This window comes from Mixophyes fleayi, chromosome 4, assembly GCF_038048845.1.
Source record: "Mixophyes fleayi isolate aMixFle1 chromosome 4, aMixFle1.hap1, whole genome shotgun sequence".
Classification (NCBI taxonomy): Eukaryota; Metazoa; Chordata; class Amphibia; order Anura; family Limnodynastidae; genus Mixophyes; species Mixophyes fleayi.
This window is the reverse complement of record NC_134405.1, coordinates 305,533,514-305,560,169: the sequence shown is the minus strand read 5'-3', so window position 1 is coordinate 305,560,169 and position 26,656 is coordinate 305,533,514. Positions and strand designations below refer to the sequence as shown.

Genomic DNA, 26,656 nt, shown 5'->3' with positions numbered 1-26,656 from the left:
GACAGAGGCTGTCACTATGAAGTACTCTGGAGATGGTAATGGAAGTACTGGAGCAGCAATAGTTCAACACAGCCAGAGGCTGAAGGCTGACTGGAGTGGTGGAGGTAACTCATAGTAACTGCTGATGAGTCCCAGAGAGAGTAGCGGCTCTGAGCGGTAGAGATGAGAGAACTGAAGCTGTCATGATGATGTACACTGGAGATGGTATTAGAGGTACTGGAGCAGTGATAGTTCAACACGGCCAGAGACTGAGAGCAGACTGGAGTAACGGAGGTAACCCGTTGTAACAGCTGATGAGTCACAGATGTAGTAGCGGCTCTGAGTGGTAGTGATGAGAGAACTGAAGCTGTCACGATGATGTACACTGGAGATAGTATTAGAGGTACTGGAGCAGCGAAGGTTCAACACAGCCAGAGACTGAGAGCAGGCTGAAGTAGCGGAGGTAACCCGTGGTAACAGCTGATGAGTCACAGTTGTAATAGCAGCTCTGAGTGGTAGCGATAAGAGAACCGAAGCTGTCACGATGATGTACACTGGAGATGGTAAGAGAGGTACTGGAACAGTGATGGTTTAGCACAGACCACAAACTGAGAGCAGACTGGAACACAGGCAAACCACAAGGAGAACAGGAACCAGAACCACAGGCTGCAGGAAGTGAGCTTGAAGAACAGGCATCAGACAGGTGAATCCAGGAGGTTTAAATAGTGCTCCAGAAGTGCTTAGCCAATGAAAAAGAGGGAGGAGGTCCTGAAGTGCAATAGGCTTGCACCGGCACAGATCTGAATATAGCTGAATGAATGAACTGGAGAATGTCTGACACTGGGACATGGCAGTTTCCAGATGAATGGACTGCAGGTAACGAGACAGGTACTATCTGTGGGACCAGAGCGTTACAATTTTGCTCTGCTCATGAAGGAAAAGCTGAAAGCACCGAACAGTGATTTGTTCAGCATTGTTGATGTGTTTAAAGGGGAAAGGAATAACTCAAGTGTGGCCAGTTCAAATCTGCAAGAAGTCCCTTTGCTAGTCAGCCTGGGCTGGTTTTTGCTACAACATCATAGTGAAAACCAGCAAGAATAGATAGATGAGAGCATGCTGGTCAGTGCAGGTCTGGTGCCTCAATGTGGGTGAGGGGTCAAGGTGATTATATAGTCATTCATGCAATATGGTCATCATAGTGTCCACTTTCATCTGCCAAACACCTGAAAGGAAAAATATATCACACATTGACCTATCCCTGTACATGTATAGTTATTAATTATAGTAAGATGTCACCATCGCGTTTGGAATTCATTTTAATATAGAGTAGTTAAAGACTCAAACTGGACTTTTTGTACCTGAATAAGCAGGCAAGATCTTCCATTCAGTGTCCTCCAGTTTGTATGCCTGGACACACAGCACCATCTGTCTTTTTAAAATGCAAGGCTGCCCCTTAAATGCCTAATTTAGTCACAGTGTAATTAGATTATTGCTTTGCCTCATCGCTCTCATTTTTTGTAGGCATAATGAGATATTTTGCCAATTTAGGTCGCAGAGAAGGTAACAAAAAGCAGACGAGAGATTGATTTATGTTTTTTTTGGCTGTTTATGTGTGTGAAATTACTAACTCATTACATGCTGCAGGGTTATGAAACACCTAAGCTGTTTTGCTGTTTCATTTTCCTTCATTACATGTATAATCGTTATTGTATGAAGACTGCAATAAGAGTTTGTAGTGAACCTAGAGGAATTAGAGCTATAAGGATTAACCAATAACATAAATAGGGAGAATAAGCCTAATCATAAAGCTTAATCATAACTGCAGTGTAAATATGGTATATAAAATGAATCCATTAATAAATTGAGCTACTAAGGTGTAAAATGTGAAGAAAGAGGGTCTGGTGTGTGTTTACTTGGTGGCTCTGCCCACCTCTATGTTAAAGGAAAAGAGCACCACACTCAGAGGAAGCTGAGCAGCTTCTAAGGCCCCGGGGGTGAGCCACATCCTGACATAGGAAAGTTTTTTGACACCTAAAAAGACTTTGGACAGAAAGGAGGGAGCCATTAACAGCTTGAGGTCTTACACAAGGAGACCACGTGGGGAATTGCTATATTTTTACAGGACCTGTGGGAGTGGGGTGAATGCCAGACTCCAAGAGAATAGAATTCTGTGTTATGGCATAATTGTTGAATGCCATCCAAAATTACATGTACAGATTTCGGTGTCTTATTTGTGGCTGGGCTTTAGTGAAATCCACAGTGTTTGCAATACATTGTGCCGTATTGTGTGCATTTAACAATCCATTTATGTCAATACCTAATACCAGTCAGTGTTGAAAGCTTGGCAAACTTTAGAAAAGTTTAAGGGACTGAGTTAGAGAGTTCCAGTGAAGAAGAGCAGCACTAGAAAAGCTCTGCAGGTGTGCATGAGGAGGTAAGCCGGGGGGTAATGTCTGCTACACAGCGGCACCATAAGACTAAAGGAATGCTATAGTAGATTTATTCCTTAAATGGCAACCTAGTCCCCGTCAGTTAGTATGTGTCTGACAGATTTACTGAAACAGTCTTGGTATAATCATACTTGCCAATTCTCCCTGAATGTCAGGGAGACTCCCTGAAATAGGGGTGATCTCGCTTATTCCCTGAAGAGTGTGGCATTCTCCCTGATGAGCCAGTACAAGGCTTGGTTGGCTTCATCATCTTTGGCATGATGACACAGTTCAGAAATTGTGTCCTATGTCCATGTATTGATGACTATGGAGGTGGCCATTTTCATGGAGACCAAGATTTAATCAAAGACTGACAGGTAAGACAACATGACTTCAGTAATGGAGACAGAAATGTAAAAGACACTTCAGTCTCTAGAGATTCATTAGCTGCTTTTTCTTTAAGCATAGTTGCCAGCTCTCCCAGAATGTCCAGGAGACTTGCACATTTCTGGGAGGCCTCCCAGGCTCCCGGGAGAGCAGAGCAGCCTCCCGGTTCTTACCCCCGCAATAGATAAGTGGTGGGGGGGGCTTAATGACGCAAATATAGCATCATATTAGCCCCGCCCCTGTTGTAATTGGCCAAAATTGTGACAATCATTCAGGGGGCAGGTGAAAATGAAGCAATTCGTCAAGCCCTGCCCCCGTGCGCCCACCTCCCCCGAGATCTCCCTGAAGCCAACGAGGAAAAGTTGGCAAGTATAGGTATAATATTCAGTCAGGTGAATTGAAAGGCTAATGGCACAAGCAAAACTAAGTCAGACATGCTAGGTTAGTATAATACATATTGAAAAGTACAATGTAAATAGGCAGAGGCAAGGGCAGCGGGTATACCTTGGCACTAAATAGATAAAGGATAATTATGATAAAAGAAAATCAATTGAGAATGGGGTTTTCCCGTTTTGAAACTAAATTAATTATTTTGCAAAACAGAAAAGGCTACATTGAAAATATACTCTTTTGCATTCAATATAGGTTATTTCCGAATCACTAAAGTGTAAAACTGCAGCACAAATATCATTTTATGATGTCACATGCCTATTTTTTGGCACTGCATCCAGTTTTACAGGTAAATGCATAGGTTTGCACCATTGTATCTGTTTTTACTGGTAAGCACACGGATTTGTGGACCAAGATGTCTGCAGACTTTTGTATCAGCAGATGGGAAGAGTTGGCCAGATCAGGGACTTTTCCTGCTAAATTCTAAATTGGAACACAACTACACTTACTTTGCACTTAATGGTAGAAACGAAATGTCATATTCCACGATGGGATAAAGGGGCGAAGAGGACACATTTACATGGGTGTTTCCTGCTTTGCATGAAGGTACACAGCTCTTTAAAATATTTAGCGGTTGATGTCATATCCATATCCCTAACACTGTAATATTTAAATAATAGACAGAACACAAATTTGTATCAAATAAAAAGAGTATATCTCAATAAACACACCGTATGGTGGTGGAGAACACTGTGATCAGATTGGCAAAGGCCCAAGCAAATCCAGATGTCCCATCGCGGGCCACCTGCCCCCCGCCAGCAAAATATGTACAACTTTTTAATTCGGTGCACCTGTATTATTTATTGTTAAATTAGAACAACAATCCCCTGGAATTCAAGAACCTGAAAACCCCTCGGGGCTAACGTAGCACAACCAGCAAGCCCACACCCAAGGGCAGTACTTTCACTGAAAGCCAACTCTTCGAAAGGAAACAGTTTCACAATGCCTAATACATTTAATGTGCGCCCCACCAAAATTTCCTTCCTACTGTACAATGTTCCCCTGCAAGATCGCAGGCTGCATCAGCAGTATTAGTCAAAATCAAGGACACAAAATGGTGAAGGGAGCACCTCTCAAACCATGAGTAGGACCAGAAAGTCATTATCATATCCCCAGGTCCACCGGGTCTGCCCACATACCGGTGGAGGGAGTACCTCCCTGACCATGAGCAGGACCAGACCAAAGCCATTATCATAACCCCCAGGTCCACCGGGTCTGCCCACATACTTGTGGTGGGAGTACCTCCCTGACCATGAGCAGGACCAGACCAAAGCCATTATCATAACCTCCAGGTCCACCGGGTCTGCCCACATACCGGTGGTGGGAGAACCTCCCTGACAATGAGCAGGACCAGACCAAACGCTTCTCGTAATCCACCACGATCCACTGGATCCGCCCACATATCGGTGGTGGGATTAACCCCCTGACCATGAAATCCTCTCCGCATCCATCATGATCCATAGGCTCCACCCACATACCATAACCCCTGAGGTGCTAAGGATGTATTTTTCAATTTTCAGTAGCATTTCTGTGATGTTGCTCATATATTAGACCACTATGAGCAATTTAATCAAAATCTTCACACCTACGTGAAACATGTAATGACCAATCTATGTGTCTCCTCACACCCATGTGTAATATAAAACATAAATGAAGTACAACCAAGCAGCTGCAGTAGGTTGGGCAGTAATGCGACATTTTTACTGCAACCACTCTGAATTTTTTTCCAGACATCGACCAGCCTACAAAACTAGACCCAGACTGATTTTATGAAGGTGTTTCCAGAGTCCGGAATGTGAGTGTGCAGCTTGAAATGTAGCTGTCAGACAACAGGGTGCATTTGCACACTCTGGTCCTGAGTCATTAAGGAGAGCAAAGCATAAAAAAGGAGTAACTTTGGACAAAACCATATGGCATTGTGCATTGAAGGGTGAGGTAAATTTAAAATGTGGGGACAGATTTATAGTTAGGATAGAGCATGTCCTAGATCAACTTTAAATTTCAGTGTAGAAATAAAGCTAGCAAGTATTTGTGTATTAGATGTAAAAAGAGCCAATATTTAACCTATCTGCAAAACAATAAACTAATTTGCACCCCTTGCATTGTAACATGGTTTGTCCCGGAGAACATTTACTCCTTTTTTTTGCCTTACTTTCCTTAATGACTCAAGCCCTCTATGTTATTCGGCCACTGCCCGTCCCCCTCATACATCCCTTGTCTGGTCTAATGCTGACATTTGTGTGAGTGCCTTGCTGTTTGTTCATGCACACACACCAAATTTGTGCCGTACCTCTAATTGTTTGCGTACAGCCCATGAACCTGACATTACTACTTTGCATAAATGTCTTCTTGTATTTCATAAAGTATACTTAACTGTATTCATACTTCTGTTCATGCTTACTGTACTCGTGTATTAATGATCTGTATGTTAATTGTCCTGCGCTACTGAATCTGTGGCACTCTATAAATAAATGATGAAGATGATGATGATTACAAATAGCTACTCCATTCGGTAGAAATCAGTACACTTGCAATATCGCACTTTGCTTAGAGCAGTCTCATAACGCAAATTAAATATACAGCCTATGTACGAAATGCATCGACACACTTTGGAAATCTCTTGCCATTAAAACAGAATTGGTGTTATATTACGCTAAACAGCGGACATTTATTTCAATGTTCCGATGTGTAGTCTTCAAGACTATATCCATAAAATATTTGCATACTCTTCTAAGTGAGATATCTGAGTATAATGCTGAGGTATTGTGCACACCTGCTAGTTAGCATGCAAGTGGTAATTTCATTATTTAACCAATTTGCTGTTCTGTAATTGTTTAACCATTTTGCCGCTTATTACACAATGCATCACAAGCTCTTCCATTATTGAAGGCTAAATAGAGTAATCTGCTGAAGCTTTCAGCAGATTTTTTTCCCCTGTGGCTGTAATGGATGTTTTCATGTACCTAACCCCTCTGCTGGAAAACAGACCCAAGTACTTCTCATATCAGAAAAGGTTATTTTGTTTAGCTTATGAGCACAATGCATACAGTGTTGATTCATGCTTGAAACCTGCTTCGTATGCTAAATTTACCTTTTTTGTTAAGGGTTGAGACCTATGTGATATGCATGAATTTCTTACTGGCTAGAGGGAATTACGTTTATACACAGACATTTCAGCGATCATTTTTAAACCTATCCTCAGGCCTCGATGACAGTGCTTGTTTTATGGCTTCCTTCCAAAATGCACAGATGGATCCATGACCAGTTTAACCATTTTCATACTTCCGTCAATGGCCATTCCTGGCCATAATGCTGCTTGAAGTGGCCAAGTTTAAAAGCAGTGGAAAAAAAAAATTACTTTATTTTGTTTGCTGATCTTTCATCACTGTGGTCCTTGGTAAACTGATACAGTAGGACGTGTATGGATATTGGACAACAGATGACACACTCACCATGCCCTTTTGTCTGGCATTAGCAAGTTGTTGAGGGAGGTAATGGTAGAATTTCTCATTCATCTGAATTTTTAGTTTATCAATAGAGCTGGGGAAACACTGGTAAAGTCATTCTGCTCTATGGTGTGTTTGGAGCCTAATAAGAGAGAAGTCTGGACACAACAACATGATAGAGGGAATTCCGCATGGATCAACTAAGGCCAAATTCTGAGAAATTAGCAAATCCTCATCCAAATGCGGAATGAGGAGAATATTTTGTGGAAAAGGTTTGAAAGCTTCACATATGTTTAGTTGTGACATCCTTACTGGTCTGAAAGCAATTGACCTATCAGGATTGCATGAGTTCAGGCTGCTCCAAGGTGTGGTCACTTTCTAACCTCATTTTTCACTTTTCCGTTGACTCATATCTCCTCCGTCTTGACCGAATAAACAGCTGAACCATCATAAAGAAGAAAAAGCGCCTTGTGGAGCACACATCCAGCAAATGTAATGCACAAATAAACAAATCTGCAGTGCCCAATAGTTATCCATTTCACCACATGTGACCATGCTTTTATGTATGGTTAAGTACTATGCTTCGTCATAAGTCTACATTACAACATTGTTTTTTTTTAAAAAAAATAAACCTCTATTTGGAGATTTTTTTTTTTAGGGATTATATGTGCAAAATAGCCCCAAAGGATCTACTGTGTTCTGTACACTATATACACTTACTAGTACTGTGTATATAGCATTCTACTGTTATGCAGTACTTGCCACCTTCAGGTGACCAAGCATTGGCAATACTTACTCTATGGACCAGACCCCATGTCATCTTGCCCATATTACCGGGTTTTAACTGAGTGGCAGTAGTACTAAAGGATTTGTATTACTCAGTACAAGCTAAGTGTATTGCTAAGAGTAGTAAATGGGATACGGGTTATGTTTGCATAATGGACCCTTTTGGTTTATTTTGCACATATAACCCCTAAAATAAAAAGTCCACAAACATGTCCATCCAATTTGTTTGAGGGATATTTCTTCAGACATATTTTAACTCCTGTGACAAGGTTTCCTCTATTATAAGTAAGTACCCTTTATCTGTATACCGCCAATATTTTCTGCAGTACATTGGTCGATGCTCCAGTGGAGTTTACCCTCTAATTTCCCTACCACGGACATGCAACATTACAGATACATTTGGGCCAAATTAGCCAAAACCCAATTATGCCGATTGTCAGGCCCCGGCTCTTCGTTACTCCTTCGGGACGGTCGCCTGCTTCCGCCCCCGATGCGTCTGGTTGCTACGCAACCATCAGGTCTTATCTCTGCTCAAGCACTCCAGTATATTGCTTCTCCTGTTGTTGACCTGTGGCTTATTCCTGACTATCCTTTGGTTTACCCCTGTTGTTATCTCCGTGGATTCTGACCTTGGCTTGCTCCTGACGTCTCTTCTGGTTTTCGATTTGACACCCCGTAGTCCGCTTGGTTTGACAAGGATCTCCTGACCATTCTTCTCTGCTTCGCTGATGACTGTACTGGAGAACCGTAACCTGCACGTTCCTCGCAGCCAAGTCCATACCTTCTTGCAGGGGTCCCTGGTGAAGACCAGGGGTGCGTTAGAATCTGCTCCTCCAGTTTCAGTTGCACAAATACCAGCAGGCGGTAGCACCCGTGAGTTGCAGATAAGGAAACACATGTAAACATGTGGAGAGCATACAAACACCACACTGATGGCGCCCAGGTCAGAACAAATCCCACAACTCCAGTTCTGCGGGGCAGTAATGCTAATGACGATGGCACTGTGCCACTCTCAAAACCCACTACACCTTATGCTGTCAGGTCTGGTTCAAGCCCTGACGATGCCCTAGGTGCCCCCACAGCCACTCGCTCAGAGGTGGAGCCCAACCTCAACCCCGCTTCTTACCTTAACAGACGGGAGGTGGGTCAGCATGCTCCTCTCCTCAGACTTGTAGTATGGTGCTTGGCTGTAGAAAGCAGTAGCATCCAACCATTTCACATGTAAGAAACTGCAGGCTGCTTTTCCTTCTTGTAAGCAGCCAGCGCTGTGTGGGAGCGCTGCAGGGGCGTTAAAATCACATTTTGTCACTCATTCAATGTTTTGGGCGCCCCCATAACCTTTGGCAATCTAGGCAAACACCTAGGTTGCTCCAAACCTGTATGCTGCCAAAATTATATAAGCTACTTTGACTATATTGTAGATGCCAATTTGTTTCCTGTTAAGTTTCACTGGTTCCACGTATTTCATTTTTCTCTATCACTCTTCATTTTCTGCTGTTATCTTTTATTTATCTTAACATCTTCCATGCTTGACTTTCTTACATTTTAATAAACAAGTTTTAACTCATCCTTCTGGGAAAACCACACAGTACATTAAAAAAGTGAAGAATGGTTCAAGTAAGGACATGCCTAATGTGGACTTTTAAAATCTAATAGAGAGCAAATTTTAACACAATATAATTTTCTTTTTCAGGAGAAAGATATAGCACTATTTTGTCAGCCTCTATCTCTAAATGTGGTTAAAATAAGACTGCCATAACCCACGATAAAAAATTACCATCAGAGAGGGTGGGAGATGAACTCACCCATAACTAATATGAAGTGACGTTTTTCTTTCAAAGGACCTCTTGATAAACATTTATAAACATTTGTCGTATCTTACATTTTATTTTAATAATTTATAGACAGTTATTTCTATACTTAAAAAGGGAGAGTAATATAAAATTTATAACCTCGGAATCTTCCGATGACAAATATGCTTTTGCCGTTTGATTCAATGTAGAGGAAGTATATCCAGCGTATTAGAAGACTAAAAATGATTGAAACATTAAAGAAACAACAATCATGTTGAATCAAAAGCTATAGAGATGAAAGCATACTCGATATTGCCAGTAGCCCTTAGTTTTGGGGTAAGAAAATGACAGAGAGAGTCTAGGCTTATAGGTCACTGCAAAAACATTATTAAATAGCAAATAAGTTAACCCCTTTCTGTCGGAGGCATGGAAGGCAAGCAATCATTCAGCACTATTTGATGAAGTTATATTTCTACACAAAAAATCATATTTTTCAGCAAATTGTTAAGTCTAGCTGAGGCTTTTCTCTTTTTTTGAAGTATATTGCTTTTCAAGTGATGTCTCATCCACAGAAGGCAGAAAACGCAAATTATTCTTTCTGACTTTTAAAATTGTAAAATAGCTGACAGAGCTGCTGCTAGGATTAGGCAAATTTATGCCTTCTCCTAAAGCGCCAAGACTTTGGGGGCACCTAAAACACTGAATAAGTCACATCATGTATCTCATTAGTGGTTTTTTCTGATGTCCCTGCAATGAGCACCAGCTGCCCCAACGCCTAGGTTCCAAGAGGGAAGATATAGCGCCCAGTGATACGCCGAGAGAGAGGGGTCAGTGTAACCCAGGGGTCAGGGAACTTTTTTACCTTTTACCCCCAAATATATTTAGATACGCCAATGTTACCCCATTGATTTAAAAGGAAGGAAATCATATATTATTAATTATTGGAATTCAAATTTTTTTTGAATCTATTCAAAATTTCTTTGAAAGCTTCAACTTCAAAACTTCAGGTTTTGGAGGAATGATGTTGCTTCATTGTTGATACGAGAGCATCAATATTGGGGCATTTTGATGTCAGAGCAATTTGGATACAGTCTTCAGCGTCCAATTGATTTCTCTGCTTTGTTTTTATGTTCTTTAGAGCGAAAAATCCTTGTTCGCAAAGGTAGGTTGTTGCAAAAGGCAGAACTTTTTGACTGCCTCCGCACGTGCAATTCTGAATGCCTTTGCAGCTGTTGACATTCAAAAATATGACATATCTGCTTTGTTTTTAAATGCAATACGTGCTTCATTATTGCATCGAAGCTCAAGAATTGCCTCTGCCAACCCTTGAGGCTCTTCTGGTACAACAGCAATTTCACATTTAAAGGAGTCTACAATCCAACTGACAGCATGTGAATCAGCAGCATTACCGCCAGGAATTAAATTTTTACCCATTTGGGGTAATTTATCCCTGTTCCCTGACCATTGGTGTAACCACTGCTAACTGCCATGCAGGATTGTAGGCGCAGGCAACCCACATGCTATCAGTCTGACCTGCTAATGATTATAGAATGTAGGAACTTAGGTGTCTCTTCTGGGAGGCATACGTGAATGAGCATATGTGAGAGACTGTGAGTAACAAGGTGTGTAGAATGCAGAATAGCTTAAGGGGAGAGATACCCGGCAGTGACATGAGGCCAGGGAGACGAGAGACATAGATAGAACTGTAAAACATGTGAGTGACAACCCCAGTTTAAGAGAGTGTTGTGTCTGAGGCTTTTGTGCAAACTGACATCAATACAGACTATGTGACTATGGGACAGATTTATAGAAAATAGAATAAAAGATTTTTTGGGAAATAAAAAATCAAGATGGAATTTTGACGAAAGATTATCTAATTGCTTTCATGGGTGGAAATTTCACAGACTTGCTGGTCTTCTTGGTTTAGTGAGATGGCACAGAGCCTTTTTAACCAAGTTAAACAGCTAGATGTAAATGGTATTTGCAGCTCATCACAATTTTAAATAAGATTCCTGGCTGGATACATTAACTAGAAAAGGTAAAGGAAAAAATTGAAAACAAAGATAGATTTGATGTCCCCAAACATATACTTCTATTATTTTGCGATTATCTAGTTTTAGTAATTGTTTTAGTAAATGCGGAGACAAATGTAATTTTTTGTCGCCATGATAAGAATTAGTTATTGCCCGTGTTTATGAAAAAACTATCACCAGCGCAGCTATGCGTTACTCAGCTACCCCAGCAATATTGTCCTGGAGCATTAATAGTTAAGTAACCAATTTGTTGGGCCGATCTCCTTTGTTCTGAGCTCTTATGATCTGACTTGCACACATGCAAGTCACATGCAAGTCACATGCAAGTCACATGCAAGTCACATGCAAGTCACGCATCCACAGATTTGGACAGTCATTTCCATTACTTAAAAAAGTAAATTAAGTATAAAAATACAAAATGAACACACATGGGCAGCATAACATATAACTATAGTATATCAACGTCAATCTTACAAAACCGACAAATGAGACAATTACCCATAAATGTCATGATAGTAGGTATTACTTTGAGGAAATGTTTGCACTTTTGCAAATATTTGCATTAAGTCCTCTGTCCATCTGTGAGGCCTAATGTTAGATGAGATTTTCTCCAACCTATAAAGCAGGAATGATACACGCAGGGGGGGGTGGTTTCTGGGTCTCCAGAAACCCCTCCCCTCCGCTAACTAAGTGACCCACATAGCGGCACTGTACTATATAGCAGCCGCGGCGCTGTCAAAGAAGCGCCCGTGCGGTGCTGTATTGTATACAGCACCGCCGCGGCCGCTTCTTTGACAGCGCCGCGGCTGCTGTATAGTACAGTGCTGCCGAAACTGAGCTGCAGCGCATGCGCAGCATCTCTCTCGCGGGTTTTTTTGTTTTGTGCCCCTGTAAAGGGTTATTTTCGTGTGGTTTTAAAACATTACTGGTTTGGAACATTTTAGCCTTCTCAGTTTTGAAGGGACTGTACATGATTTTATCTGCATTTCAGTGATGTTTACCATATAAATGTGAACATTTCGGGAAACCCTGATGTTGGGTTCATAATCATCATTTATTTATATAGCGCCACTAATTCCGCAGCGCTGTACAGAGAACTCATTCACATCAGTTCCTGCCCCATTGGAGCTTACAGTCTAAATTCCCTAACATACACAGACAGAAACACAGACTAGGGTCAATTTGATAGCAGTCAATTAACCTACTAGTATGTTTTTGAAGTGTGGGAGGAAACCGGAGCACCCGGAGGAAACCCACGCAAACACAGGGAGAACATACAAACTCCACACAGATAAGGCCATGGTTGGGAATTGAACTCATGACCCCAGTGCTGTGAGGCAGACTTGCTAACCACTAAGCCACCATGCTGCCCAGTACTGTAACTGAGGCTGTACGAGAGGGGCAACCTCCCAGGGTGAAAAGTTGAAGAGGCGCAGAGGAACATCAGTATATTAGGTTAACTGCCCTACAGTTGACTTGGGGTCGACAATTTTCCTTCTTGCCTCATGTACTAAAATGTTAACGCTGGTATAGTTTGGGGGTGAAGCCTGTTATAATGAGGGGGGGAAGGCTGGTGTAATGAGGAAGTGAAGGCTGGTGTAATGATGGGGTGACGGCTGGTGTAATGAGGGGTTAAGGCTGGTGTAATGAGGAGATAAAGGCTGGTGTAGTGAGGGGGTGAAGGCTGGTGTAGTGAGGGGGCAAAGGCTGGTGTAGTGAGGGGGTAAAGGCTGGTGTATTGAGGGGGTAAAGGCTGGTGTAGTTTGGGGTTGAAGGCTGTTATAATGAGGGGGTGAAGGCTGGTGTAATGAGGACATAAAGGCTTGTATAGTGAGGGGGTAAAGGCTGGTGTAGTGAGGGGGTATAGGCTGGTGTAGTGAGGGGGTAAATGCTGGTGTATTGAGGGGGTAAAGGCTGGTGTAGTTTGGGTGTGAAGGCTGGTGTAATGAGGAGATAAAGACTGGTGTAGTTTGGGAGTGAAGACTGGTGTAATGAGGGGTTAAGGCTGGTGTAATGAGGAGATAAAGGCTGGTGTAGTGAGGGGGTAAAGGCTGGTGTAGTTTGGGGGTGAAGGCTGTTATAATGAGGGGCTGAAGGCTGGTGTAATGAGAGGCGAGTGTAGGCAATTCTCTCAAGAATTTTGGAGGGGCACGGGAGCAGAGAGATGGGGCGGTAATGTGAGTTTGGGTCAGAATTTTGTTTTTGTAGAATAGAAGTAATCACTTAGTTTAACTTAGTTTTAGTTTGTTTAGTTTTGGGCTGGTTGTGAGATTAGATGTTTTGAACAAAAAAGGAACCAATAGCTCATATTTTTATTGCAGTAGATATATAGCTGGGTACACACTACAGGTTTTTCACCCGATTATCGTGCCAATCACATGATAAACGACTGCTAGGTCCGATATTGCATTAGTGTGTACTCTCCCACGATCGTGTTTTATTCTACCAAAGGACATCGTATCGTTCCATTTGATTTTATAACCAGACTTAAAATCTCTGAGGGATGGAATGATGTTGGGCAAATTCTGCAGTGTGTATGCACTCACGACCAGCAGTGTAAACAGATCTCCATAGAGTTTACAAAGTCACACACGTTTCAGCCAATGGTTAGGACATAAGAGCACAGATCTGAAGGTAAATTGTGTAATGTTGTGTAAGTGTATACGCATGAATCGGCATGCTGATCGGAACGTTCAGTCGTTGGTAAAATCATTAAAGATATAGCACAGAAAGAAATTTTCCGTTGTGTGTACCCAGCTTTACACTAATAATGATTACCACTGGCAAGAACTGTCTGTGTTGTATCCATATATTGCACGGCAATATAGTACATTTAATTGCCATGCAACTGGCACACTAAAGGTGAGTGCTGGTTTATTTATTTTCTGTTTTGCCAGAAAGTAACCAAACCGCTTTATAGAGAAAAGTAGTCAAGTGTAAATATACTATTCTTTATAAATAGGCACAAATACAGTACCTGTTACTAAAATTGCTTTATAATATTTTTTATAAATCACTTTATATTAGCTCTTATTTAATTCTGTACTTAAGCTAAACTAAATAAACTCAAATAAATAAAGTAAATCCAATAACACAATTGTTGGGCCTGCATGTATAACAGAGCCATTTAGCACTTACCAGAACATTATTAAGGAAATCTAGAATTAAGAACCAAACCTTGGAAATAATAGACCTCCTAATTCACACATTCTAAGAATCAGTGTGTTTAATGCGCTGGAACATGAACTCCCCACTGTACAGAGGTAATACAAAATATAACACTAATGCATATAATGTGTAATATAAACAAACACTAGAGAGTGACTGTGCCTTTGTGCTTGAATCTGTAAACATGCCCGTAGCTCGCCAGCAAGATTTTAAACTCTTTTCCCATTTAATCTTTATTTTATTTGCTTTCATCTCTTTCTTTTAAAATTATATTGATTTTCACTTTTTCGGTTGGCCTAATTACACAATGGCAGCTGAGGTTGAGAGTCGATGAGTGGTATATAACGGGTGAAGGATTAAAAAAAAAAAAAGGAGGGTGTGTACAGTGATCGAGGTAGTAGTGTTTAAGGCTTGTCGACCTCAGTCTGGGATGCCTGCCAGATAAATGAAAAGCCTCATCAACTGTATCTAGGAAGATGGGCAGAAGATAATCCTCTCAGATGAGAATGGCAGAGTATGAAGGGGGAGAGATGCAAGAGAAGAGAACTGAAACTGGAGAAGGTTCATTTGTACAATGCACACAGACTTACAGAACAATTAAGTCAATCCTGCCTGCTGGTGTTTCTGTACTAGGAGGGATGCTTATCATTCTGCAGCCACTGATCTTATCTCGAAGGGGATAACACATGAGCATTACTGGTAGTGAATAGAGAACAGAGACACCTATTGGAGTAGGCAGTGTTTGACATGCTAGAGAAATTACACAGGTCGCACATTTCAAGGCTTTGTGTGCTTGTGTTCCGTTCCCATATGAATAAAGCTTTGATATGTGTAAATGTGTTTGGTACAAAAGGGGACATCAGGATAATCACTAAATAAGAAGAGAACAAAATAACTCTACATTCACAGATAAAATAAAAGGTAGCAGATGCTGAGCTTCTTTGGAATAAATCGCACCAATTAATACATCTGAGCAAGTTATATATAATCTGCTTGCATTGGTACGGTGGGTATGAGGTCCATGAGGAAAGTTTTAAATGATATGGAAACTTCCAAGCAAGTAAATTGCATTAACTAAATTAGGTTCAACCATGTTCTGTGGAGTTTGCATGTTTTCTCTATGTTCCCATGGGATTCATATAGGTGCTCCTGGTGGTGCTTTTTGAATAAACATCAATAATAATAATAATAATAATATTAATAATATTTTCCTATACAACATGGCATCTCTGACAGCAACGCTTAACCTCCTATGGAGTAATAGTGTTCAGTTAGGTCACTATGGGTATCAAACATTCCAGTGCCAGCCCAAGCTATGACCTGATTGGAAATGGAATTGGAAGCCTGATTGCCTGGATTGACTGATTTTGGCACCTATAGTATCAGGAGTGTGACCTCCACAGCCTAGGCACCGGTCACCGCCCTGCATGTCTGCGTGACTCACACTGTAGCACAAACATGCAGGAGGGACAGGCTCTGCTGGCTGCTATGTGAAAAAAGCCCTTTCACCCTTTGATAAACGTATCCCTCTGTAACTAAAGGCAGGAGAGAAAGATGTAGTAAAAATGAGGCTTTATTTAATCAGCGGACTGGTCTGGCAACCTTTTTTGCTACAGCTCTATCTGTACTGCTCCACTGTGCCTGTCATAGTGCCCCACTATAAAAGCACACTTGTTACTAAAGCCATATAATCAGGGGCACCTGTCCAGTAAGCTAAGTACTGTGCCTGGCATGAAGAGGTCTGAGCTAGATCTGGGTAACAGAACCACCAGAGATAGCTGCTTGAGAGATTGCTCTTACACCACAGGGGGCTGCATTAGCTTTATGACAGATATATCTACAAAATGTAATAGCGTTATTAGCAGGACTAAATTAGAGATTGCAGATAGATGAACTGCTGTAGAACAATTATGAAATCCTGTTTGCATTAACCTCTACAGATCTGTCACAATTCTTGATTCTGGGACAATAAATTGTCTAATCAAAGATCTTTGCTGCAAAAACTATGACTGAAACAGACTTTGTGTTCCATAACACAATTAAAGCATCAGATGCAGATTCACATTAAGCAAGCACAGCACAGTACCAGCATTTACAGCTTCATGCCCATGGCACACAGCACGGTGCTCACCATATACAAACTGCATACAGCCCCACTGCATACATCCCCACTGCATACAGCCCCACTGCATACAGCCCCACTGCATACAGCGCCATATTTCTTGACCTCCATATACAGCTTTATGTTAACATAATAGCACCACTCTAACCACAAGTCATACTAAATGTCCAGTGCCAGGAGGTTAAAAAGCCCTTACCCACATGGCTGTTGACTATGGTAAGTCAATCATAAAAAATGTAACTGTGGCTATAGGGAAGTATCTTAGGAGGGTTAACTCATTGGCTTAGAACTTCAAGAGGGAATACTTCAGAGATGTACTTCCAGCCAGGATGACAATAAAGTAATTAAACATTGGCATAATATATTTGTAATGCTAATCAAGCTAATTAATTGTAATTGGCGTGCATTTCCTGTAGTAATATGCACTGCACTGCAACACTAGGTCACCTCGGAAAGTACATAACATGTTAGTATACAGAGTTTTACTACCCCCGAAACGTTAATCTGCACCAGCTTTTGCAGGATTGCCGGTCGGACTGGAAATGCATATGGTAAGAAATATGAAAATGTCTCTCAGAGTCCATCCTTCCCCCCTTCATTCATTTAATCTATTCTGTTATATCCTAAAGTGCTGCTTGGCTTATCTTCATTTATGGGGTAAATTTATCAGGCTGCGGGTTTGAAAAAGTGGAGATGTTGCCTATAGCAACCAATCAGATTCTAGCTGTCATTTTGTAGATTGTACTAAATAAATGATAACGAGAATCTGATTGGTTGCTATAGGCAGCATCTCCACTTTTACATACCCACAGCTTGATAAATTTACCCCTATGTCTTAAAGTAATCACAGGGGGGAAATCAGCTCTTTATTTATTACTTTTTTGTATGTGAAAACTGTTATTGCATTGGTTAAAATGTTCCTGAAAATGTGCGTTCCCATGTAAAGTGCACCTGGAAGAAGAATGTATTGTGGGCAGCTGCTAAAGATCGGACACTCAATAAATGCACCTTCTCCATGGCTCTCATTTAAATAATATTGTCCCACCCAAAGCAAAATGTGTTTTTACATGAGGGTGTATAACTAGGCACATTCATGTACCAGGCTCACATTCAGCAATAAACACGACCCCTCCACTCAGTCTCCCCTAAAATATTTTCCTCCTGCAAATGCCGACATCTTGACCCAGAAATTCTTGTACTTCCCCATAAAATGTGAATATTCACCAACAGGGCATATGTACTGTGGAAGGCGCATGATAAGTGCTTCTGTAAATAACCTTTACTGAAGGTGCTTCATCTTCCTGGCTAAAACATTCCAGGTACAAGAATTTAACAGCCCAGACATTGTTTATAACCCTTCAGTGCTAGAATGGCCTACATAATGAACTATAGAGCAATGAGTTGCCGACTCTCCTCCTTACTCTGTGGTGCTTGAACAATTTGTTCATTTCTATTGCTGCCTTGAAGCGTTTCGAAAAAAACATGGCACTTTTGAAACCTGCCTCAGAGGAAGGTGCTCCCCAATGGCTCGTGGGTTATAAGGAACAAAGGTAGCTCAGCAACAAAGCACCCCTTACAATGATGAGGAACATAATAGGTTCAGAGGAGCAGAGAATGAAATTTAAAATTAGCCATTAATCTCCGAATACCCCATGCGCAGGGCTGCAATTGAGACATAGTTCAGCAGGAGCTGCAAGTCAGAGCTGGAGAGCTGTAGTAATGAAAGCCGGCGTAGCAGCCGCAGTCAGTCATGATATCACTGCTGTTCTAACATGGCATCTCTTGCTGTTCTGTAGAACCCAGAGCAGTGAAACCCAGTGATCAAATTAACGGCACTACCGATATTTCTTTGTTGATTACGGAGCTGGCTTTTACCACAAATTCAATTTTCCCCCCATTTCCTCCCTGTCAGTCCAGCAAATTAATAGCTATTTTTCACACCACAGAACGGGCAAGTTAATTAACTCGTTTTTTGTTTTTTTTTGGCCTTATATATTTTCCAAGAGGTAAAGTAATCTGATTAAAACAAGTGTAAATGAGGCTGGGAAGCTTCTATATTTTTCATTTTAAGACCACATAATACTTTGGATCTCTCTATCACACTTATAATTTATTATGCTTTTTTTTTTTTTTTTTCCACAGGCATCTTCAGTATTTCTTCTTTCAGCTCTTCAATTCCTCTTCCCCGGGGAGAAATCTGATGCTACTTCAACACAATAGAGACCGACTTGAAATAGCTTTTGCTACAGACACACTTATTGCAAAGAAGGTATCAGGTTCATTTCTACTTATTATTGCTTAAACTTGATGAGGGAATATACCTCTTGACCAAGGCACTTAAGACAACAAAGTGGGATTTACCAGGGAGGTGACAGCTGTAAGAAAGAGTTTCATGGTAATGTGATTAAGGGCTGAGTGCACGCGCAGATGTGGATGTTGTTTGTGCGTACAATGTTGTTTTCTTTGCCGTTCTCTCCGTTTACTGCAAAATGAGAATATTATAAGAATAAGATGCCTGATTCATTAAGGATCTTAACTTGAGACACTTCTTATTTCAGTCTCCTGGACAAAACCATGTTACAATGCAAGGGGTGCAAATTAGTATTCTGTTTTGACATAAGTTAAATACTGACTGTTTTTTCATGTAGCACACAAATACTTGATAGATTATTTGTACACTGAAATTTAAAGTTGATATTTGTGTGATACATGAAAAAACAGTCAGTATTTAACTTATGTGCAAAACAGAATACTAATTTGCACCCCATGCATTGTTTGTAACATGCTTTTTGTCCAGGAGACTGAAATAAGAAGTTTCTTAAGTTAAGATCCTTAATGAATCAGGCCCAATGTGATTGGGATATGTATTAACATATTTACATAAAATAGTTGCTCATACAGAACCCAATGACTAGAAATGAGTGAAATGTTTAATACTATTCCACTGAATTTTTGCCTCATTCCTCATTTGGCTCCAGAACGTTGGTTCCGCCAGAAAACTCTATTTGCTCAATTTCACTACCAGAGCTTGCTCTTGTCATGGATATGTACATAGGTGATGTCTATGGTCCTGAATTAGAGTTGGATGTACATCTATTTGCATCATATAAAAATGTGACTCGCCTAAGATTGGTTACACTCTATATACACACAACTTAAGACTGTGCAGAGCCAATGGATCACAGTAAGCCCCGTAAGCGGGACAGAGGGTGCCGCGCTTACTGGGGCAGCCTGCCATCCGGCCTGCGCAAAAAAAGATTATTGCTTTTACACAGGTGACGTACTGTCACTCACCGGACCGTGAGTGCCTCTGCGCTGGTGCGCCTGTCCTGAGCCGCGGCCGTCCGCCATCTTGATGGACTGCGCATGCGCAGCGTCCATGAACTCTTATGACCTTGCTTTTAACCTAATTGGTGGATCAATCACCTCTCCCTATTTAAGGCACCTGTGGCCATGGTATCGTTGCCTGATCTTGAGTCTCATTCCCTGTGAGTCTCTGAAGGTGTCTCCTGTGTCCTGCTCGTATCTTCAGTTTCCTGCTGGATTACCTGCTCTGCTCATCGGCGGTTCCCATGCCCGCTACTGACTCCTGTGTCCTGCTCATGTCTTCAGCTGTCTGCTGGATTACCTGCTCTGCTCACCTGCGGTTCCCATACCCGCTACAGTCTCTCAGCTCTCCTGCTGTGCCTGCATATCCTCGTTGGACAAGCTTCTCTACTCAGCAGCGGTATGCATACTTGTTATTGACTATCAGTTGTTATCCTGCATATCCGCTTTGGACAAGCCTCTCTACTCAACAGCGGTATACATACCCGCTATAGACTATTAGCTGTGACGCTGCATATCTGTTTGGGACTAGCTCCTCTGCTCTCCAATTGTATTTATACAGTTATAGACTCTTATCTCTTCTCCACTTATCCGCACCTGGACAAGTCCTCACCTCATCACAGCAGTGGTACAACTTGCTATACGCAGACCACTGACTCTCCCGCTACCTACCTACACCTGGACAAGTCTTCCCTTCACAGCAGTGGTACAACTTGCTATACGCAGACCACTGACTCTCCCGCTACCTACCTGCACCTGAACAAGTCTTCCCTTCACAGCAGTGGTACAACTTGCTATACGCAGACCACTGACTCTCCCGCTACCTACCTGCACCTGGACAAGTCTTCTCATCACAGCAGTGGTACAACTTGCTATACGCAGACCACTGACTCTCCCGCTACCTACCTGCACCTGGACAAGTCTTCCCTTCACAGCAGTGGTACAACTTGCTATACGCAGACCACTGACTCTCCCGCTACCTACCTGCACCTGGACAAGTCTTCTCATCACAGCAGTGGTACAACTTGCTATATGCAGACCACTGACTCTCCCGCTACCTACCTGCACCTGGACAAGTCTTCCCTTCACAGCAGTGGTACAACTTGCTATCCGCAGACCACTGACTCTCCCGTTACCTTCCTTCACCTGTTCACGTCCACTCGACTCTCCTACCAGTATAGCTGCAAGTCTCTCCAACTGCTGTTATATACGTTCCTACTATTCACACTACTGCCAGAGGACCGCTGTGTAAACCCCACCCCTCTGGTAAGTATTATCAACTGGTGAATCCTGGGCAGAACTCCTAGTGCCCGTGACAAGTACTACTTTATATTCTGAGTCCATGCTCTGTGGGTAACAGAGCAGGCATCAGAGCTAGCACAGGGGTATGGGGGGGTCAGTACATATGCAGTGAAGCCATTTCTGCACATGTGCAATAGAGTGGAAGATGGGTTTTGCGGTGCCTGTGCCAGCTCACAACAGGGTGGCACTGGAGCTTCTAGCACCACCCCTGTGTCCATCTTTTGAGTTGAGCCTATCATAGACTTTCAGCTCCTTGCATCTCGGTGGTCTTCATATGTAAGTCCAGTAGAGCAAAGACGTGGCCACCGAATTTTAACTTATGCATATCCTTAAGATAAGCCTATTAAGAACATATCTCTACACCTACAATAAGCCTGGTCTACTTTTCTGTGGTCATTTTAGTGACAGTTGCATCTCTGCGATGGATGTATCATGTACACTAAAATACAAGTTGAATGTATCTTAAGATTTTGTGCAACTCAAAATGCAGCCATAGAAACATATACGTGTACAGAACCATTTTTGCAGTTGTAAACTTGCCGCATTAAGATGTCCAAGCTTCTTCATGGTACTAAGTTGTAGGGGTAACTGAGGGAGAGTAAAGGGTGAGAGGGTGATATGGTATGAAAAGAGAGGGCCTCCCAGAAGGAATATCGTAGGGGTGAGCTAGGAGAAGCTCCAGATTCAACACCAAAATAAAGAGGGAGAGTACCACAGATCTGGAGTGGGGCACTGTGTAAAAAAGAAATCCCTATCCCAAGCAAAAGGCTGAAAAGATTTCAAACTTCGAGCTTGGCATTAAAGTGATATATTCATGGCTACCATTCTTAGGTGAAGATCACCAAAATTTCAAAGGATACTCTGATATGCCATATTTTATTAATTGTTTAACAAGCACAGGAGGGTTAGGACTCTTCCACATTGGCGTTATGTGACATGCGCGGAAATGAAAATGTAATGTATACACTTACCTGAGTGATGAGCTGATAGGAGAAGCAGGAAGTATTCTGGAGAGTTAATACCTGTTACTGGGTGAATGAGGCCCTTGATCTCAGACTAATACAACAACATTGTTGGGAAGTAACCAACTTGCGCACAGTTCCTCCAAAAAATTAGGACGGAAGGAGAGAAAGCTTTGATCCTGGTGGATACCATTTACTATCTAAAATAAATCTTTAAGGCACTCTCTTTAATCCTGACGCAAATTTACGATTTTGCCAAATTCTGTCTAATCGATTCCTAGGAAACCGGATCCAGACCCACCTAAAATCAATTGCCAATATTTGGGGGAGGACATTAAATTTACAATATAAAGTGCTAATTTGTTTGGAGAGTCCAAAACCGTAGGCTTAGCCAGGGAGATAGTGGAGTGGAGCCTACCACTAAATTTTCCTAGGAGGAGGGACAAAAACATCTAAATCCTGTAAACTTGTAAAAATGATCACAACATTGTTTTTTGGATAATATCTTCGGCCAGAATCACCCACACCCAACGTTCGCCAGTGAGAACTGAAAAAGTTTAGATGATGAAGTTCATCAGGCACTTGATGAGAATTAATTTGGAAAGCTGCAGCCCAGTAAACACTCTGGATGGCAATTTACAAACTTCACAGCATAATGCAAAGCTTCCACAGAAGCCTATTATTACATTTACCAACTGCTTTAGCTGCATTGTATAACCTAGTTTTAAAGGGACACTGTTTTCCCTATCTAAGTGCAAAATAAAATACTTAACACATCATTACACTCAGGTCCAGCGAAACACCCACTTACTGGGGCGCTCTACGAGCTCACCCATGCTGGAAAAATATATAAAGCACCTTCTCCCTCAACTTCCGAGTCCCAGTTCTGAACAGAGCAGGGATCAGCATAGGTGCACCAAGGTGCCTCAGTGTAGAGGAGCAACTTCACAGCACATGCACAAATTGCCAGCTTGGAGGCTCTGGAAATGCCAGAGCCAGCCCTTATTATAATGATTTAGCAGTCCATCCCTGGACCCCAGCATAAACGCCCTGGCATTTATGCCTTCTTGGGGCTAGATTTACTAAACTGCGGGTTTGAAAAAGTGGAGATGTTGCCTATAGTAACCAATCAGATTCTAGCTGTCATTTATTTAATGCACTCTACAAAATGACAGCTAGAATCTGATTGGTTGCTATAGGCAACATCTCTGCTTTTTTTTTAGTAAATATACCCCTTAGTCCCAATTCTACAGACATTTTGAAAGGTTCATTTACACACCTACACAAATTATGTCTTGTGATGTTATGTACATATTTTTGCACTATTGCATATGATAATAAAGGTAAGTGCATGGATTACTATGTCAAGATGGTGTTTCCTTGTTTAGTCCTGATGGGAGGAATTGGGCAGATCGAGCAGTTCTCTGCTGATTGAAGCCTAGGTGAAGTATATGAGTATTGCACTAATGTGCATAAATGGAATTTCATCCTGCAGAACCATTGTTTTTTAAATGAGTTTCAATTTGTGGAGATTTTTGGTACACACCTGGTGTGACTCGGCCTCTTTCTCTCACAAGGTTACTTGATTTTTACACGTTCATGTAGATGTCTGAAGTTTAGTGATGTCCTACACCCATTTTGAATGGAACAATTTATATAAGTAAGCACATTTATAGACAAATGGTAGGTAAATGAAAACAGCCTCAATGACCCTATGATATAATAATAATGATAATATAATATAATGATACTATGACTTTAAGACATAAATGAATGTTTAACAAAGGATGTTTTAGGAGAAAAAAAATAAAAATAAAAAAAAAGATGCAAGACCGCTTATTCTCAACTGGGTGAGAAATCCTGCAATTGGTTGGAGACCTTCCCAGGAGAAAAATGTGGGAACTATCTGTGGACAAGCGGGTCAAAGAGCAGAAAATAAAAATGTACAACTCTACTTTTCGGTGAGCAAATGGACTTTAATATACAATTTTCAACTGTTCTAGGGTATCACAAGCTGCCCTCTCATGGCTTGTGACTGTAGCTCAGAGAAAAGAGAACAAATTGGGGAGTTATGTGAAATTGTAAATACTTTATTAGAATAGTTACAGTCTAACAATATAGTGCTTATCAGACAATAAATAAATATTTTAAAAACTGTTCCACAAAATATTTGCCTTATTCCGAAATTTGTTGGAATTTTGTATGTTTCTGCAGCAGGATTTCGTCTCAAGTGTTCCCAAAACACACCACACAGCAGAATCAACTGTCTTCACCCTACAAAAGCAATGAACAATGGATTGTGCAGGAATGGTAAAGCAAAATGGGAAGATTGTATTGCCAGAACTTCGTGACTGTGGCTTGTTTGACTTTATATGAGCAAACTGTCACCATGATTTAGCTCATCTCTAAGCTGGACCATTTCAGCAAAATATGGGGCCTGAGGCAAAATCAGTCAAAGGCTCTCATAAAACTGGAAAATATAGACTTTTTTTTCTTTTTTTAATTTAATTCACTTGAGACCTTCCACAACTTGAGGCTTAAAGCGATCGTCTCACTTGGCTTGCTGTACAAAATTAAGAAAGGATTTTCCCTGGAATATGAGAAAAAACATATTGTACAACTAAACCCTAACCAATACTACTACTAACCTAGAAAATGACACTGGCTGTCTTTAACACAGACTAACAAAGGTTCAAGTGACTATGAATAACAAAGGTTCAAGTGACAATGAAAAATGTTTTGCCATTTCATAGTCCGTGATTACGCTTCGCTATATTAAATCATACCAAACTAACACAACCCATTTGCAAACTGGTTCAATTTTTTAAAAAGGAAACCCCCCTTCCCACCGCCTTGCTCCCCTTTACTGGAATTGTGTATCCCCCCCTCCCCATTGGCTTTGGGATTCCTTATTGTGCACTGTTGTAGTCAATGATGAAGTCTGGCCCCTACAAAGGAGCCTAAATCAGAAGGGCGTTCATCCTGTTCCCTCCATAGCACTGCTCCAGGCCACCAACACAATGGTCCCGTGTTATATGTATTAACACAGGGACTTTGAATGCCAGGGGCCTGAAATTTAACATGGTAAAAGAGAGCAAATATATTTATTAACAATCATTTGATAAACTACCATGCAGCAGTCTTTGTAAACAAGATCATTAAATCCAGTTTAAGATCTGTTCCATTCTGTGATGTATTACGTTTTATTGTGTTATTATATACTTTGTCAAAAGTCACATTGCTAATGTAGTTTATGATGCATGGCCCCAAACCGTATTAAATTAAATGGTAAGTTGCAAATCTTTAGAAATGTGTTTTTTGGAAGGCAGTGTTAGATTAACCTCTGACGGCTCAAGCGAGGCCGTAACTTATTAGCAGATAGAAGGAAACTTTAAAAGCTCTGTAATCTCAACAACATCCTTTATAGGCACGGTGGACCCGCCATCAGGAGATCTGTTGCAGCTTGTGGTCCGTTTCAACCACTGTTCAAGGACCATAAGTGTTATGATGGAATTTTCTCACTTTCCACTGTTAAAGTCAACATTTGTTTCTCAATCTATGCATTATTGGTTTGGTGTCATGGCATGAGACACAGAGGCTTCTGGTTCGCTTCATGAAGGAGCAGCATCTCTAGCCCTGTTTATGATACATCTACTGGAATCACAGCACCTTCTTTCTATCCAGGAACTTTAGTACTGTTTCTGTTTGCTTGGTTATGAGTTCTTGACAATCTCTAAATTTTCAAACCCGCAGCTTGATAAATTTACCCGTTGATGTCAATGGAATTTGTATAATTTCTGACTATATTGCTCATTAAGGGCGAGCTGCTTGCTTCTAAAGCTACTGCCTGCAGCTTGCCCTAACAAGAAGTACAGGGTGAATTAGGACATACATTCCAACTATACTTGCAGTTGGAAAACAAAGTCCTGACTGAGCAGGACAACGAGACAAAATCTGCACTGCCCCCACCAGAATCAGAACAGTTGTCAGACTCTACTGCTCTATCCTACCTGGTCTTGCAGCTTTCACTGCTTGCAGCTGCTGGTGTCTTAAACTCTCTTGCTGCTTGGTACTAGCAGAGAGTAAACCATTTAGGTCTCCCTCTCTGCAACCAGCTCCAATGATAAATCAATAGCACCTATGTTTAATAATTAGGCCTCCCTAAGTGAAACCATCCCCAACATGAATTAATAGCATTCACAGTTAATACATAGACCCATATCCTCCCTAATTTCAGTCCCACATTAAAATTATTAATCCACAAAGGACCCTAGCATTAATTAAATAATGTCATCATACCACCTTAAATTAATAGTCATTACTATGACCACACTATTAAATTAAATAGTCCCCACCATCAACTATATTGCCCCCACGAATACATTTTTATTTCCCATCACCTATTCAATTATTATCAACCACTCTCACCATTACATTAATACCCAGCCACCACCCCTATTACAGTAAGAGCC

The 26,656-nt window shown here is 41.3% G+C and overlaps 1 long non-coding RNA gene across 1 annotated transcript in view; it reads left to right on the top strand.

The window, feature by feature from the left end:
* The window catches only part of LOC142150171 (uncharacterized), a 131,243-nt gene that overhangs the window by 87,159 nt on the left and 17,428 nt on the right, over positions 1-26,656 (top strand). The window contains exon 2 of the long non-coding RNA XR_012691056.1: positions 18,736-18,862. This is a non-coding gene — a long non-coding RNA (uncharacterized LOC142150171). The remainder of the gene's footprint in view (positions 1-18,735; positions 18,863-26,656) is intronic.